We start from the raw sequence: 14,265 nt of genomic DNA, 5'->3' as shown, positions 1-14,265 counted from the left end.
GTAAACACAAGTATAGTATTAATATCCCCTGCATATATTTGGGTAAAATTGACATCCAGTTGAAGTCAGGAACTGGTTTGCTTACTCATGGTTCTTGGAAACTGTACACATACTGATTTAATACTTATGTTCCCCACATATACTTCCTGACTAACAGTATCTTCTCCTCAACTTTAACAAAATTTTACAAATTTAAGCATACAAAATATGCTTAAAATATCAAGTGAGTATTTTGCAGCCACTATACTTTGAGAATCTGCCAGGCCTACACTCAGAACATGATTCTGAAATATTTTGCTTTGAAGCTTTGGGAATTCATTCATTCCTTTGGATTCATAGGTTATTGACTGCTATTAAGTAGACATATATTTCTTCTATTAGTCACCCCTATTTTGCAAGAAACCTCATTGCATGATTGAATTGACCTCAGCCTCTTATCAGCTCTAGCATATTTTAGGAATGAGGTGATGCCTCAGCCAACGTGATATTCGGGAGTAATTGGTCTAGCTAGGAAAAGGCTTCCTCTGATCTGGGACTCTTATTGGCATTCAGATTGCTTTGGTGGCCCCCCAGTTTGACTTCCTCGACTGTGGCTAGTGGTATTTTATTTTTTTCTATAGAGATGAGCTAAGGATACTTCTGTTGTCTACTTCCTTATCACCCCCAGTTTCGCATAGTGCATTAAGTATTCAGTCCAAAGCTATATAAACCCAGTCCTTGACTTCAGGGAGTCTACAATCCATTTGGGAGAGAATAATTAAAGACCTAATAATGTAAACTAACTAAAAATTCTAGGTAAAGTAGACCTGCCAAAGATCATGGAGTAATTGGCAAAAGAATAATAATTAGAGGAATCAAAGGTGGGGCAATCACCATCAACTGAGGCATCAGAATTTTGCTAAGCAGCAAGAGAAACTTAGCCAGCATTTATTAAGCACTTGCTGTATGCCAAGCTCCACGCTATTCATTCTCTTGCATTTAGTCTTCAAGTAGAATTCAAATCATTTCATTAAAAATAAAATTCAGTAGTATTTTTACTAGGAAAACATTGAGCCTAATCTGGAATGCTTCTCAAATTATGATATCCAACCCCCCCTTTCTAGAACTATTGTATGTTTCTCCATATATTGAACTCATCTTTTATATCACCAAGTACATGACTTTTCATGTAGATCACAATTCTCAAAAGGTTGTTTCTAGGTGTTTTGTATGTTTAGCATTATTACGTATGGATTTTTCTCACCATATAGTCTAAGTAGATATTGCTTAAAAGTCTATTTTTCTACATCCATCTTATGTCTGACCACTATCCTGAACTCTTAATTCTAAGAGGGCTGGTCCTGGGGAAATGTTTTGATTGTCTTAAATGTTCTATGTTTAATAAAAAACTATCTGAAAATAACAAATTTATCGCACTTATCTATAGTTACACATCTCACATCTGATTCATGACTCTTGTATTACCTAGATCTTTCAGAACAATAGTCAACAATTTGGTGATATTTTATATTCTTCTGTTTTTTCTAATTTTACAAGGAGTGTCTCTCATTTAGATATTTTGACATTTTGGTATATGTTAGAATCACCTGGGAGAAGACCCCCAGGCATGTGTATTTGAGGTGTAGGGGAGGAGAATCTCCACAAGTAAATTTGAAAGTACATCAGTTTCACTCCAGTCCCTACTATGACTTATAATCATTATCATGGAATTTGGTATACCGATTTTACTAGAACATTTTTTGAATATGACTAAATTCCAAGTGCTATACTATGGACTTAATATGAACCACTTTAATTATGCTCGCACCAACCCTATCAGGTAAGAAATTATTGTGCCCATTTTATAGACAGAACTGAGGCAGAAAGACTAAATAATTTGCTGAAAGTCTCACAGGCAGAAAATGGTAGAGCCAGAATTTAAACCCAAGTCAGAATTATTTCAGAGCACATTACTCAACATTTTATATAGCTAGGTGCAGTGATCAATGATCATATTAAGGACCTTTTTCTCCCCCTGTCTTTTGAAATATACTTTAAAAAAAATTTTTTTTTAAGATATTTATTTATTTATTTGACAGAGAGAGAGATCACAAATAGGCAGAGAGGCAGGCAGAGGGAGAGGGGGAAGCAGGTTCCCTGTTGAGCAGAGAGCTGGATGCGGGGCTCGATCCCAGGACCCTGAGATCATGACCTGAGCGGAAGGCAGAGGCTTAACCCACTGAGCCACCCAGGCGCTTCTCTTTTGAAATATACTTTTAAAATTTTGCTTACTCCTTGTTCAGTGCCTATTGTGAGGTGGCTTTTCTCCTTCACCCTATAGATGTTTTTCATTACAGTAGTAGTTTTTCTAATACTAAATCAGTGCTTCATTCCTAGGGTAGTTTTCTAATTGTAGAACACAATTCTTTTAGATGCTATTGAATTTAATCGAGTAGTATTTTATCTAGTATTTTTCTGTCTACGTTGATTAGTGTCATTGATCTATAGGTAGGGTGTTCGTGTGTGTGTGCGTGTGTGTGTGTGTGTGTCTATGTATTCATCAAGTTTGTGTTTCAGGGTCATGCTTCCTTCATTAAAAACCAAAACTAGCTTTTCAGCTTTTCCTGTGCTCTGGAACAAATTAGGTGGCAGCAGAATGATGTGATATAGTTCCTGCAGCATTTGAAGGAATTTACCGATAAAGCCTTCTGGCCTCTTGACATGGTTTGTAGATAATTCTTTAATAACTTATAACATTTCTTCCATGGTGATTGATCTGTTGGAAAGCATTCCTTACAGGTGAAAAAGGTGTCATTGTTATTTTCTGCAACCTGCTCGTTATTGAAAACTTAGAAAACACAAAAAGTAGAGAGAAGCAAAAAAATAATCACCAGAGTCTCATACCCCAGATTCACTGCATTATCATTAAATGGGTTTCCTTCCATGTTTTTCAAACTCACAATTTTTTAATTTATGATGCACACAAAATTTTGTATCCTGCTCTTCTCAATTACGGTGATAGCATAAACATTTTACTTTTATTATAAAGATTGTGTGAAGTTACTAAATAATATTTTGTCACTTTCAAGGTGCTCTCTCCTGAATTAAGTTCTGCACATTTGGTTAATGGTTGCATTCCAACTCAGCTAGCTGTAGAACAAAGAAACAAAGGAAAGATAATATACAAATGAATTGTCATTAAAAATGATGTAGAACATTAAAAACCATGTTCCTTGGCAGTGAGTGCAAGAGAAAGCCAGGGCAGATTTCTATGCCCTCCAGTTTAAGTCATTTTCAATCTTAAATACTCAGTTCATTGATAACTGTAGCATTCTATACTAGAAAACAGAAATAAGCAGAGTGGGGAATGACTCCATTGATGTAGGGGAATGAGGGAAGAGGATTCCTGGATGAAGGGACAGCTTTAATATGTTTTTAAAGGATGAATAGAAATTTCTAGGACAGTAGCAAATAGAAATGTCAAAGATGCAGAGGTATGGAATAGGAAGGTGTGTTGGGGGAATTATAAGTAGTGTCTGAAACACCAAGAGTGAAGGACAGGTGGCAGAATGTAGGCCCAGAGAGGTGGGGGCAGCTGAGATCAATGAGCAGCAATGTTCAATAGCCAGTGATCTGGAAGCCAAGGGCATTTAGACCCTCTAATTTAGCTGTGCCTATCGATACCCTTCCGGCCTACAAGTGCTGTCAAATTGCCAAGTTTTAAAAAATACTTTTTACATAGATGCTGTTTTAATCCTGATTTCATCAAACTTTGATTTATTAGGTAATTATTTTCTGCTTAGTTGGCAATAATTGGAGTCTTCGTTTGTGTTCTCCCAGAGGCAGACCCTGAGACAAAGCTTTGAATACAAGTAATTTATTTGTGAAATGAGCCCTACCTAAGAAGTATGAGTAGCAGAGTGGGGAAGGGATAAAGGGAAGGAAAGGCAGTCAGTATAATTACTGTTGTGAGAAACTGGAGATTCATTCCACCTGGGAACTCCAGGAGTATAAAACATGCCCCCAAGAGTTATCCCACCTATGGGGCAAGGGAGCTGGGATATGTATACACCATCTCCGGCTGATCATTGATCAAGGATTTCTGGGGGACAGTAGGTGTTAATTCCTTGCATATCTGGCCTGCTATGGATGCAAGCAGAGTGGCTCTGGAGGCCAGTGAAAGACCTCAGGTAAAGAGATGCTGATGGAAGTTAGGCCAGTATGCACTGCAGTAAGACTTCAAGGGGGTATGGGTGGGATGCTGACAACCTCTGCTACAGCTGGGCATTTTGTACTCTAGACAGAATAACATGAGATATTTATCTTTAAAGCTGCTTTGTATCTATCCATAGGCACTTATTTCTTTTGACAGATACCATAGAATCTTCAAAATCACAAAGTCCAGCAACTGTTACTGCACAAACCTTTTAGATTCCATGCTTACAAATTATTCATGGAGCCCCACTTGGAACTCCCAATGACTCAGCACTCCCTTCCTTCCTCTCAAGACAGCCCATTGAATCTCCTCAATCTTTTGTGTTTTAAAATGCATCTCCTAATAGTCTGCAAAGACCTGTCTCCTTTCCATTGGCTCTTGGCTGCATGCTGGGAAAATCTAATTTCTCATTTACATGGGGGTTCTCCATCCCTGGCTGTATGTTAAAATCACCAAGGCGACTCTTAAAATGTACAAATTTAGGGAGGGAAAGTTCCCTCCAGGGCACCTGAATAAAAATCTCTTGGCAGTGGGACTGAAGAGTCCATAGATTTATGCCAGAACATTCTTACAGAGTCAGTCTAGCCTTCGTCTTTGGGGTAGAGTTGGGGATCACTGCTCTATATATCATCTTTTAGTAAACTGTCACAGCCGTCACAGCCATCTCAAGAGTTCCCCTCTCCATGGAAGAGCTTCCTATTCCCTACAAACATCCCTAATATGACATGGCTTAGAGTCCCTTCAACATTCTCTCCTCTCTTCTGACTATCATTGTATCTATTTTTACATTAAAATGTGCCACCAAGAAAAGAATATAATTGTGATCTGAGAGTGTAGAGCACAGCAGAATTATCCCCTCTTGTCTTCTGAACACTGTAATTTAATTAATACAGCCTCAGGTCACATTAAAACTTTTTGAGGCCAATTAAACTATGGAATCATGATGCACTCAGCATTGACTGAAGCTCTCTAAATCTGCCTTCTTTACCTTGGAAGTTGGATTTTTAGTTTAATTTGGTTTTGACTCAAGGGCAGTACTCCATTGTTTTCCCTTTTCTTCAGTGGGTTTTTTTTTTTCCCTTTTTATAAAATAGGCATTAAGAAACGGAGTCAATGAGATATGGTGATCAATTATATATTTAGGTGTGATTAAAATAAAGGGTGGGTCAAGGAAGCCTCCAAGGATTCTAGCTTTAGAAGTTACGTGAAGCCTCTATTAAGAATTTTGGAGGTGAAGCAGTTGAAGGGTGGAATAGAGATGATAAGTTTGGCTACAGCCACGTTGGTTTTTGGTGCATCAGGCAGAGGTGTCTAGTCGAGGGATATGGAAGTCAGAATGTAAGTTAGAGGCATAAGTTTGGAGCCCATAGGTTTCTAGGTGGTATTTAGAGCTGTAGAACTCACTCTCTCTTAATATAGGTTATTATTCATATTTTATTATTCATGTTTTAGTTATAATATAGTATTGAAAAAATAAAAGACTGCAGTATGGTTCTAAAGACCTTCCTTCCAGCTGCCATCGATTATCCAGAACATACTTTTCTCTATTAAACCTATTTGAACACCATAAGAAGTCTTGTCAAATTTCTAAATGAAATTCAGATATATTATCTCTCTCTCATTTCCCTGATGCCCCTGATTAGTAACCAGGTAGAAGGAATGAGGTCTGACTTCAGGAACAAGCCATTAGGAAATTATGTTTCTGTTTGCAATTCTAGTCACAAAGTTACTTGTTCATTGTGTAAGTAATGCTTTTTTGGCTTGATCAGAGGTCTTTGCACATGAATTACATTCCAAGCCTGGCTCTCTTTAAGTTTTTGTAAAGTGTTTAAAAACGTTTGGCAAATCAAACATAGTTTTGATTAATGATGAACATTCTTTCTCCAAGAAGAAACTTTTAGGAAAAACAAAACAAAACAAAACAAAACAAAACAATGAATTAATTCAGAAAATAAAAGTAAGCCAAAATGATCTTAACAGAAGTGCAAACTGTTTCTCAGCAGTCAGGTCTCAGGCTGTGAAATGGTTAAAACAAAAAGTATTTTGGGGTTTCATTGGAGAAATGGTCCCTGGGATTAAATTCTCCTTTGACTTGACTTCAAACAAAACAGAGCAAAAGGATGGGGTTCTTTGTGCTCTTGGAAAGTATGTGATCACTTCCTTATTATGAATTGCTTTTAAATTATTCCCTTTGCTCCTGTTTACCTCATTATTCTTTGAGCACAAATCTTACCCTCAAATAATTTATGCGTAAAGGAATCTGATAGAGGAACAGAACAGGCTCACCAAGTGTCTCCTGCTCATTACAAGTGAATAAATAAATAGGAATACCAAACAATCATTCTCATCAAAAGAATGTGGTAGGGTTTTTTTTCCTAGACATCTCTAATAATTACTGAGGGATTAGGGGAATCTATCCACTGTGAAACTTAGCAGAGGCTTATAAAATCAGCACAGTCAAATTTCTTGGATTCAGCCTTGGTGGCATTATTTTCTGCCATAATAAGCCTCCTCATGATGAATCAGAAATTTTATGCTATTAGGAGCCCAATTCTCTGTGGATGTAGTGTGGGGTTAGGGGTGTGTTTTATTGGGGGAAGAGGGAAGGGGTGGTTGTAGTAAAGCCCTTTTTTTTTTTATGATGCAAGTCAGGGAATTGATATCATCTCTTGCCTCAGATTATCTGCTAATGCATACTTACCCTGAGTTAATCATGAACAGAGGAATAAACCTCATTGGCCCACATGGATGTTGTATATACAATTTTGTTCTCATTAGCACACCACAGCAACCAAGTATTCTCACCTCTTCCTTCTTGTCTCTCACCTTCCTCTTCTATGAAATCTAAGAGTCAAATGCCCAGTCCAGTGTCACACTTTCTTACCATGCGTAATTCGTTCACTTCAGGTTTCTTAGATTGGAAATGGTACCCTCCTGACTGTTCTTTGGCATCCAGGGGCTCATACTAATAGTGAGTTTATGGAGGGCCAGGGATGCTGAATTTCATCCTAGCCTAAAAAGAAATGAATCCCCTCTAAAGTTTAACCCCACTGTGATAGGTGCTGTGCCCTTCTGCCCATATTCCCTTCTGCCCATATTCCCCTGGGCAGAATAAAGGACTTCTCCAAGTGCTAGGATTGCTCAAAGAAGGCAGCCATCAGCTGTCAGCTTTTTTTGGGCATTGTCTTTTCATGAAAACTGCTTTGCCAAAGGTCATACCTCTCTGCATGGCAGCCCACATTCAATTCGATGACTGACATAATGGTGTAAAGGCCCAGCCCCCTGTCCCAACTCAGGACAACTTCAGAGGACCATGCCAGCTCTGGAGCTCCCTGTTAGGTCCCCTGGAGCTTGCACTGGGACTTCGTCATAGCTGGCATCTCCCTCTGCCCAGTCTAGACTTCTTCCACTCCCTTCCACAGGTGCTTTTCCCAGGAACTTTCCCTGATAACCCTGCATGCTAATTTCCATCTCAGACTCTGTTTCCAGGGGACCCACTCTACTTTGATGTGTGGAAATTAGCTGTATCTTATGTTATTTCATTGGTTTGTTCCCAAAAGGGTTTAATTCAAGTCAAGAAGAAGTCTGAGTAAGCACAATTCAGTGACTACTGGGGCTACTTGGGACTGGGTTTTTGGCTGATAATATATATGACGAGACATCAGAATGGTTGAGGGAGGTGAGGAAGGCTTTTACAGTAGAGTTTCCCCAGCCCGCTTTCTTAATGGGACTCTCCAGTAGTAAGACCTGGATATTCTGAAGTACAGTCTTATTTCACTGTCATGGCTTTAGGACATCCTGGCATCCTGCTTTATGATAGCGAACTCAAAGTACCAAGCCCCCAAACTGGCTTTTCCGTTGCCCTAACCGAAATGTGACAGTTATTAATAAGTTCAAAATGGATCACTTGTGTTTTCTTCTTGGCCCTAAGAGAAATGGATATCTGGGAAAGTTTCCAGGGTGTTTTAAGGTCTGCCCTCTACCAGATATTCAGGTCTAGCCAACAACTGATACATGCTCCAGCCCTAGGAGCCCAAGTATCCAACTTGACTCTGTGGCACTTGCAAGAGAACGCAGTTGTTTGGCCAGTGAATGGACTGCGGAGCTCAAAACTGTGGGTCCACATTTGCCGGCCAATGTGCTCAGGGAGCCAAAGGACACACATAAGCTTTTGGAAACTTTGTGCCACCCTGGGAAGCCTTCCCAAACTTCACCAACCTGAAGGTGTCCCTAGAAGGCCACTGGAGTGAATGCGTGGGCACCTTCTTAGGTGTTAAAAGCATACTCCTTCCCCTGTCAAAGTCATGTCTTTTTGGTGAAGATCAAATGCTCACGCTGATGCTCTTTTGGGAAAATCATTGAAGTTTGCAGTTGTCTTTTTAGGGCTCATCCAGGGCTCTTGCTCCACATGACTGTACCCCCCCACCCTCCAATACCACCCCCACTACTGTCACCCCTTCACCCACTCTCCCTTCTTGACCTGGTGTTCAGTTGCATAAGCTCTTTATCTTGGAAGCTATTAAATTAATCCTTTCCTAAGAAGACTCTGAAGACGTTTAGAGATAAATTCCCAATGGTGGGATTTTGGTCATTCTGGTAGGATGCGGGGAGAGATTTTTTAGCACAACATTAATTCCGTGTTTAACTTCAATTCATACAAGAAAAGGGAAGACTGCCTCCCTTCACATTTAATTCTGAAGCTATCCCAAGGAGGGCAGGAGGGTGTGCAGGAGGCTGACCTGTGACAGTCAAGAGAATTCACCTAACAGGTCTCCAGTACAGGGGTGTAGTTGAACAAGGGCCAAGCTGTGCCATTTTGAAAGCCATGGCCTAAGAGTGACAAGAGTACTAAGGCAGGTATTTCTGGGAAACAGAACTCCACTGACAGCCAGCTTTGGCAAAGACTCCCCAAAACCTTGTAGAACCTCCCTTAGCCCACATGGCATTCTGGGATGCTTCCACCCAGTCTCTCTCTCGTTTTCACCAAGGAACCGGACTTGCATGGCAGTCTGATAGCTCTCCCAAATCTCCCACCTTTGCCCCATTTTATCTCATAATCACTTTCTGTAATAAAATCATTGTATAATTAACTCCTTCTTGCTTTCTGCTTTTCTGAAACCCAGGTTAATGAACTAGGCTTCTATTTTAGCTGTCAATATTTGACTATTTACTAATCAACTCCTTCCACCACCACCATCCCCCATCTGAGAAGAGGTAGAAAAGGCCCTTTCCATTATGACAAAGGGTTATAGACTCAGGAGGCCTCAGAGAAAATTTAGGGAAAGAAATCACAACCAAATAATAATAGTAATAATAACAACAATACTACCTTTAAAGTTTAAGAACATTTCTATCCTTACTTTAATCTTTCTAACTACTCCATTAAGATAGGAGAAAAGGGAAGTATAACTACTGTTTGTTGAAGGTCTCCCTCATGCCATGCATTTGCTCCAGATTTGCATAAGAGGAATAAGAGTATCAACCCAGATGAACAGATGAGGACTTCAAGGCATGGGAAGGCAATGCTGTGAAGCCATACTTACACTGTTAGCAGGAGATGAGCCAGAATTCAAACACAGCATTGTAGGACTCAAAGTCTCTGCAGTTCCAAGCAAGTGCTCCCTTTTTGTGAGTAAAATAAGGATTTCTAATCCAGCCTTTGGACTGTAAGATAGAGAAATGGACTTAGCTGCCTATGCTGCTAAACAGGCAGTAGGGTCATTCCATGGTTGCCTTGATAAGACAACGATGACCCATTTGTGCTTTTCTAAGTGTCTCTATGCCAAACAGTTGTGAAAACAGACTCCTAGAGGCCCTAAACAAGAGCCAATGGTCTAGGTTCCCCATTGAGGAATTGCCAGGACTGATGGCAGAGCCTGGGAGAACAAGAAGGAAATGAGTAGCTGCTTTATATACAAAGAAAGTCCAAGACAAAAAAAAAAAAAAAAACAACAAAACATTTCTCAGGAATGCAAAGCAGAGCTGCATCATCACTAATAACCAGAACATCCTACAAAAGTCCTCTTGCACCATCCCTCCTGACCATTTGTGAACCACTTTCCTCTTATGTTTACCTAGATGCCAATTTGAATTTGATTTGAAAAGTTCAAGGTATGGGGAATTGGGGAAGAGGTATACAATTTTAATTGTTCCAGGCTCTACTCCACCAGGGGAATGGCTCTGCCTTCTTTAGCAAGTGGAAGGTCTCATTCAGCCCAGTGGGAAATTTGGTTCCCTGGAGAAACTGGCTTCCAGATATTTAGAGAAAGCTTAAATTGCATTATCCAGTTGAATCCAATTCAAGAATTGGTCAAGGCACTTAGGAATGACTTCTGGCTTCTTTATAGAGCCAAAAATTGTTCTGTAACGACAACAACAACAACAAAACCATGATAGAGAAGCTCTTTGGAAGGTTCTACTTTTGCTATTACTAGAGAGAGATTAGAATGAGAAGGAAATTACATCATTGTCTTTTGTATCCTGGAAAACTTCCAATTCCCAGCATATCCTACCAGTCCAGTCTCTAGACCAGGGATAGGAATGGATATCTCCCAAAGTTAAGCAAATTGAGCAATGGTCCACAATTTTATGTCTCTACATATATGTATCTATATCTCTATAAATTATATGCTACCTACAGCAATCTACACATTTAATGCAATTTATATTGCATTATCTAATTATGCAATATATAATTATATAATTATATAATGCAATTAATATTATCATTTGCTAATATTTCAGGGCACATATAACTGCAGTAAGACTTATACTTCATGAGAGTAGATATACATCTATATTTCATTTATTTTTATTTATTCACTTATTTTTTAATTAACATATAATGTGTTATTTGCCCAGGGGTACAGGTGTCTGAATCAACAGGCTTACACATTTCACAGCACTCACCATAGCAAATATCCTCCACAATGTCCATAACTCAGTCACCCTATCCCTACCACCCTACCTCCCAGCAACTCTTTGTTTCATGAGATTAAGAGCCTCTTATGGTTTGTCTCCCTCCCAATCCCATCTTCTTTCATTTTTTCCCTCCCTACCCCCATGACCCCCCAACCTGCCTCTCAAATTCCTCAGAGAGATCATATGATAATTGCCTTTCTCTGACTGACTTATTTTGCTTAGCATAATACCCTCTAGTTCCATCCACATCGTTGCAAATGGCAAGATTTCATATCTTTTGATGGCTGCATAGTATTCGATTGTGTATGTGTATATATATATACATACACACACACACTACATCTTCTTTATCCATTCATATGTTGATGGACATCTAGGTTCTTTCCATAGTTTCGCTATTGTGGACATTGCTGCTAGAAACATTCAGTTGCACATGCCCCTTCAGATCACTACATTTTTATCATTAGGGTAAATACTCAGTAGTGCTATTTCTGGGTCATAGGGTAGCTCTATTTTCAACTTTTTGAGGAACCTCCATGCTGTTCTCCAGAGTGACTGTACCCACCACAGTGCATTCCCACCAACAGTGTAGGAGGGTTCCCCTTTCTCTGCATCCTTACAGCATCTGTCATTTCCTGACTTGTTAATTTTAGCCATTCTGACTGGCATGAGGTGGTATCTCATTGTGGTTTTGATTTGTATTTCCCTGATACTGAGTCATATGGAACACTTTTTCATGTGTCTGTTGGCCATCTGGATGTCTTCTTTGCAGAAATGTCTGTTCACATCCTCTGCCCATTTCTTGATTGGATTATTTGTTCTTTGGGTGTTGAGTTTGATAAGTTCTTTATGGATTTTGGATACTAGCCCTTTATCTGACAGGTCGTTTGCAAATATCTTCTCCCATTGTGTCAGTTGTCTTTTGGTTTTGTTGATTGTTTCCTTTGCTGTGCAAAAGCTTTTGATCTTGATGAAGTCCCAATAGTTCATTTTTACCCTTGCTTCCCTTGCCTTTGGTGATATTTCTAGGATGAAGTTGCTGTGGTTGAAGTTGAAGAGGTTGCTGCTTGTGTTCTCCTCTAGAATTTTGATGGATTCCTGTCTCTCATTGAGGTCTTTCATCCATTTTGAGTCTATTTTTGTGTGGTGTAAGGAAATGGTCCAGTTTCATTCTTCTGCACATGGCTGTCCAATTTTCCCAACATCATTTGTTGAAGTGACTTTTTTTCTATTGGAGATTCTTTCCTGCTTTGTCAAAGTCTAGTTGACCATAGAGTTGAAAGTACATTGCTGGGCTCTCTATTCTGTTCCATTGATCCAAGTGTCTGTTTTTGTGCCAGTACCATACTGTCTTGATGATTACAGCTTTGTAATAGAGCTTGAAGTCTGGAATGGTGATGCCACCAACTTGCGTTTTCTTTTTCGACATTTCTCTATTTGGAGTCTTTTCTGGTTCCATATAAATTTTAGGATTATTTGTTCCATTTCTTTGAACAATATCGATGGTATTTTGATAGGGATTGCATTAAATGTGTAGATTGCTGTAGGTAGCATAGACATTTTCACAATATTTGTTCTTCCATGAGCATGGAGTGTTTTTCCATTTCTTTGTGTCTTCCTCAGTTTCTTTCCTGAGTACGTTAATAGTTTTCTGAATACAGATTGTTTGCCTCTTTGATTAGGTTTATTCTTAGGTATCTTATGGTTTTGGGTGCAGTTGTAAATGGGATCAACTCCTTAATTTCTCTTTCTTCCGTCTTGCTGTTGGTGTATAAAAATGCAACTGATTTCTGTGCTTTGATTTTATATCCTGATACTTTACTGAACTCCTATATGAGTTCTAGCAGTTTTGGAGTGGGGTCTTTTGGGTTTTCCACATACAGTATCATATCATCTGCAGAGAGTGAGAGTTTGACTTCTTTGCCGATTTGGATGCCTTTTACTTCTTTTTGTTGTCTGATTGCTGAGGCTGGAACTTTTAGTACTATGTTGAATAGCAGTGGTCATAGTGGACAGCCCTGCCATGTTCCTGACCTTAGGGGGAAAGCTCTCAGTTTATCCCCATTGAGAATGATACTTGCTGTGGGTTTTCTATAGATGTCTTTGATGATATTGAGGTATGTACCCTCTATCCCTACACCTTGAAGAGTTTTGATCAAGAAAGGATGCTGTACTTTGTCAAATGCTTTCTTGACATCTACTGAGAGTATCATATGGTTCTTGTTCTTTCTTTTATCAATGTATTGTATCACATTGATTGATTTGTGGATGTTGAACCAACCTTACAGCCCAGGAAAAAATCCCACTTGGTCATGGTGAATAATCCTTTTAATGTACTGTTGGATCCTATTGGCTAGTATTTTGGTGAGAATTTTTGCATCCATATTCATCAAGGATATTCATCTGTAATTCTCCTTTTTGATGGGGTCCTTGTCTGGTTTTGGGATTAAAGTAATGCTGGCCTCATAAAATGAGTTTGGAAGTTTTCCTTCCATTTCTGTTTTTTGAAATAATTTCAGGAGAATAGGTATTAGCTCTTCTTTAAAGGTTTAGTAGAATTGCCCTGGGAAGCTGTCTGGCCCTAGGCTCTTGTTTGTTGGGAGATTTTTGATAACTGCTTCAATCTCCTTACTGGTTATGGGTCTGTTCAGGTTTATTTTTTTTTTTCTTCTTGGTTCAGTTTTGGTAGTTAATATGTCTCTAGGAATGCATCCATTTCTTCCAGATTGTCAAATTTGCTGGCGTATAGTTGTTCATAATATGTTCTTATAATTGTTTGTATTTCTTTGGTGTTGGTTGTGATCTCTCCTCTTTCATTCATGATTTTTTTAATTTGGATCCATTCTCTTTTATTTTTGATAAGTCTGGCCAGGGGTTTATCAATCTTAATAATTCTTTCAAAGAACCAGCTCCTAGTTTTGTTGATCTGTTCTACTGTTCTTTGGTTTCTATTTCATTGATTTCTGCTCTGATCTTTATTATTTCTCTTCTCCTGCTGGGTTTAGGCTTTCTTTGCTGTTTTTTCTCCAGCTCCTTTAGGTGTAGGGTTAGCTTGTGTACTTGAGACCTTTCTTGTTTCTTGAGAAAGGCTTGTATTGCTATATACTTTCCTGAGAGGAAAGTATATAGCAATACAAGCCTTTCTCAAG

Source organism: Enhydra lutris, unplaced genomic scaffold, assembly GCF_002288905.1.
Source record: "Enhydra lutris kenyoni isolate GAN:26980312 unplaced genomic scaffold, ASM228890v2 scaffoldscaffold31, whole genome shotgun sequence".
Taxonomy (NCBI): Eukaryota; Metazoa; Chordata; class Mammalia; order Carnivora; family Mustelidae; genus Enhydra; species Enhydra lutris.
The sequence above is the reverse complement of the archived record's forward strand: the minus strand, read 5'-3'. Positions refer to the sequence as shown.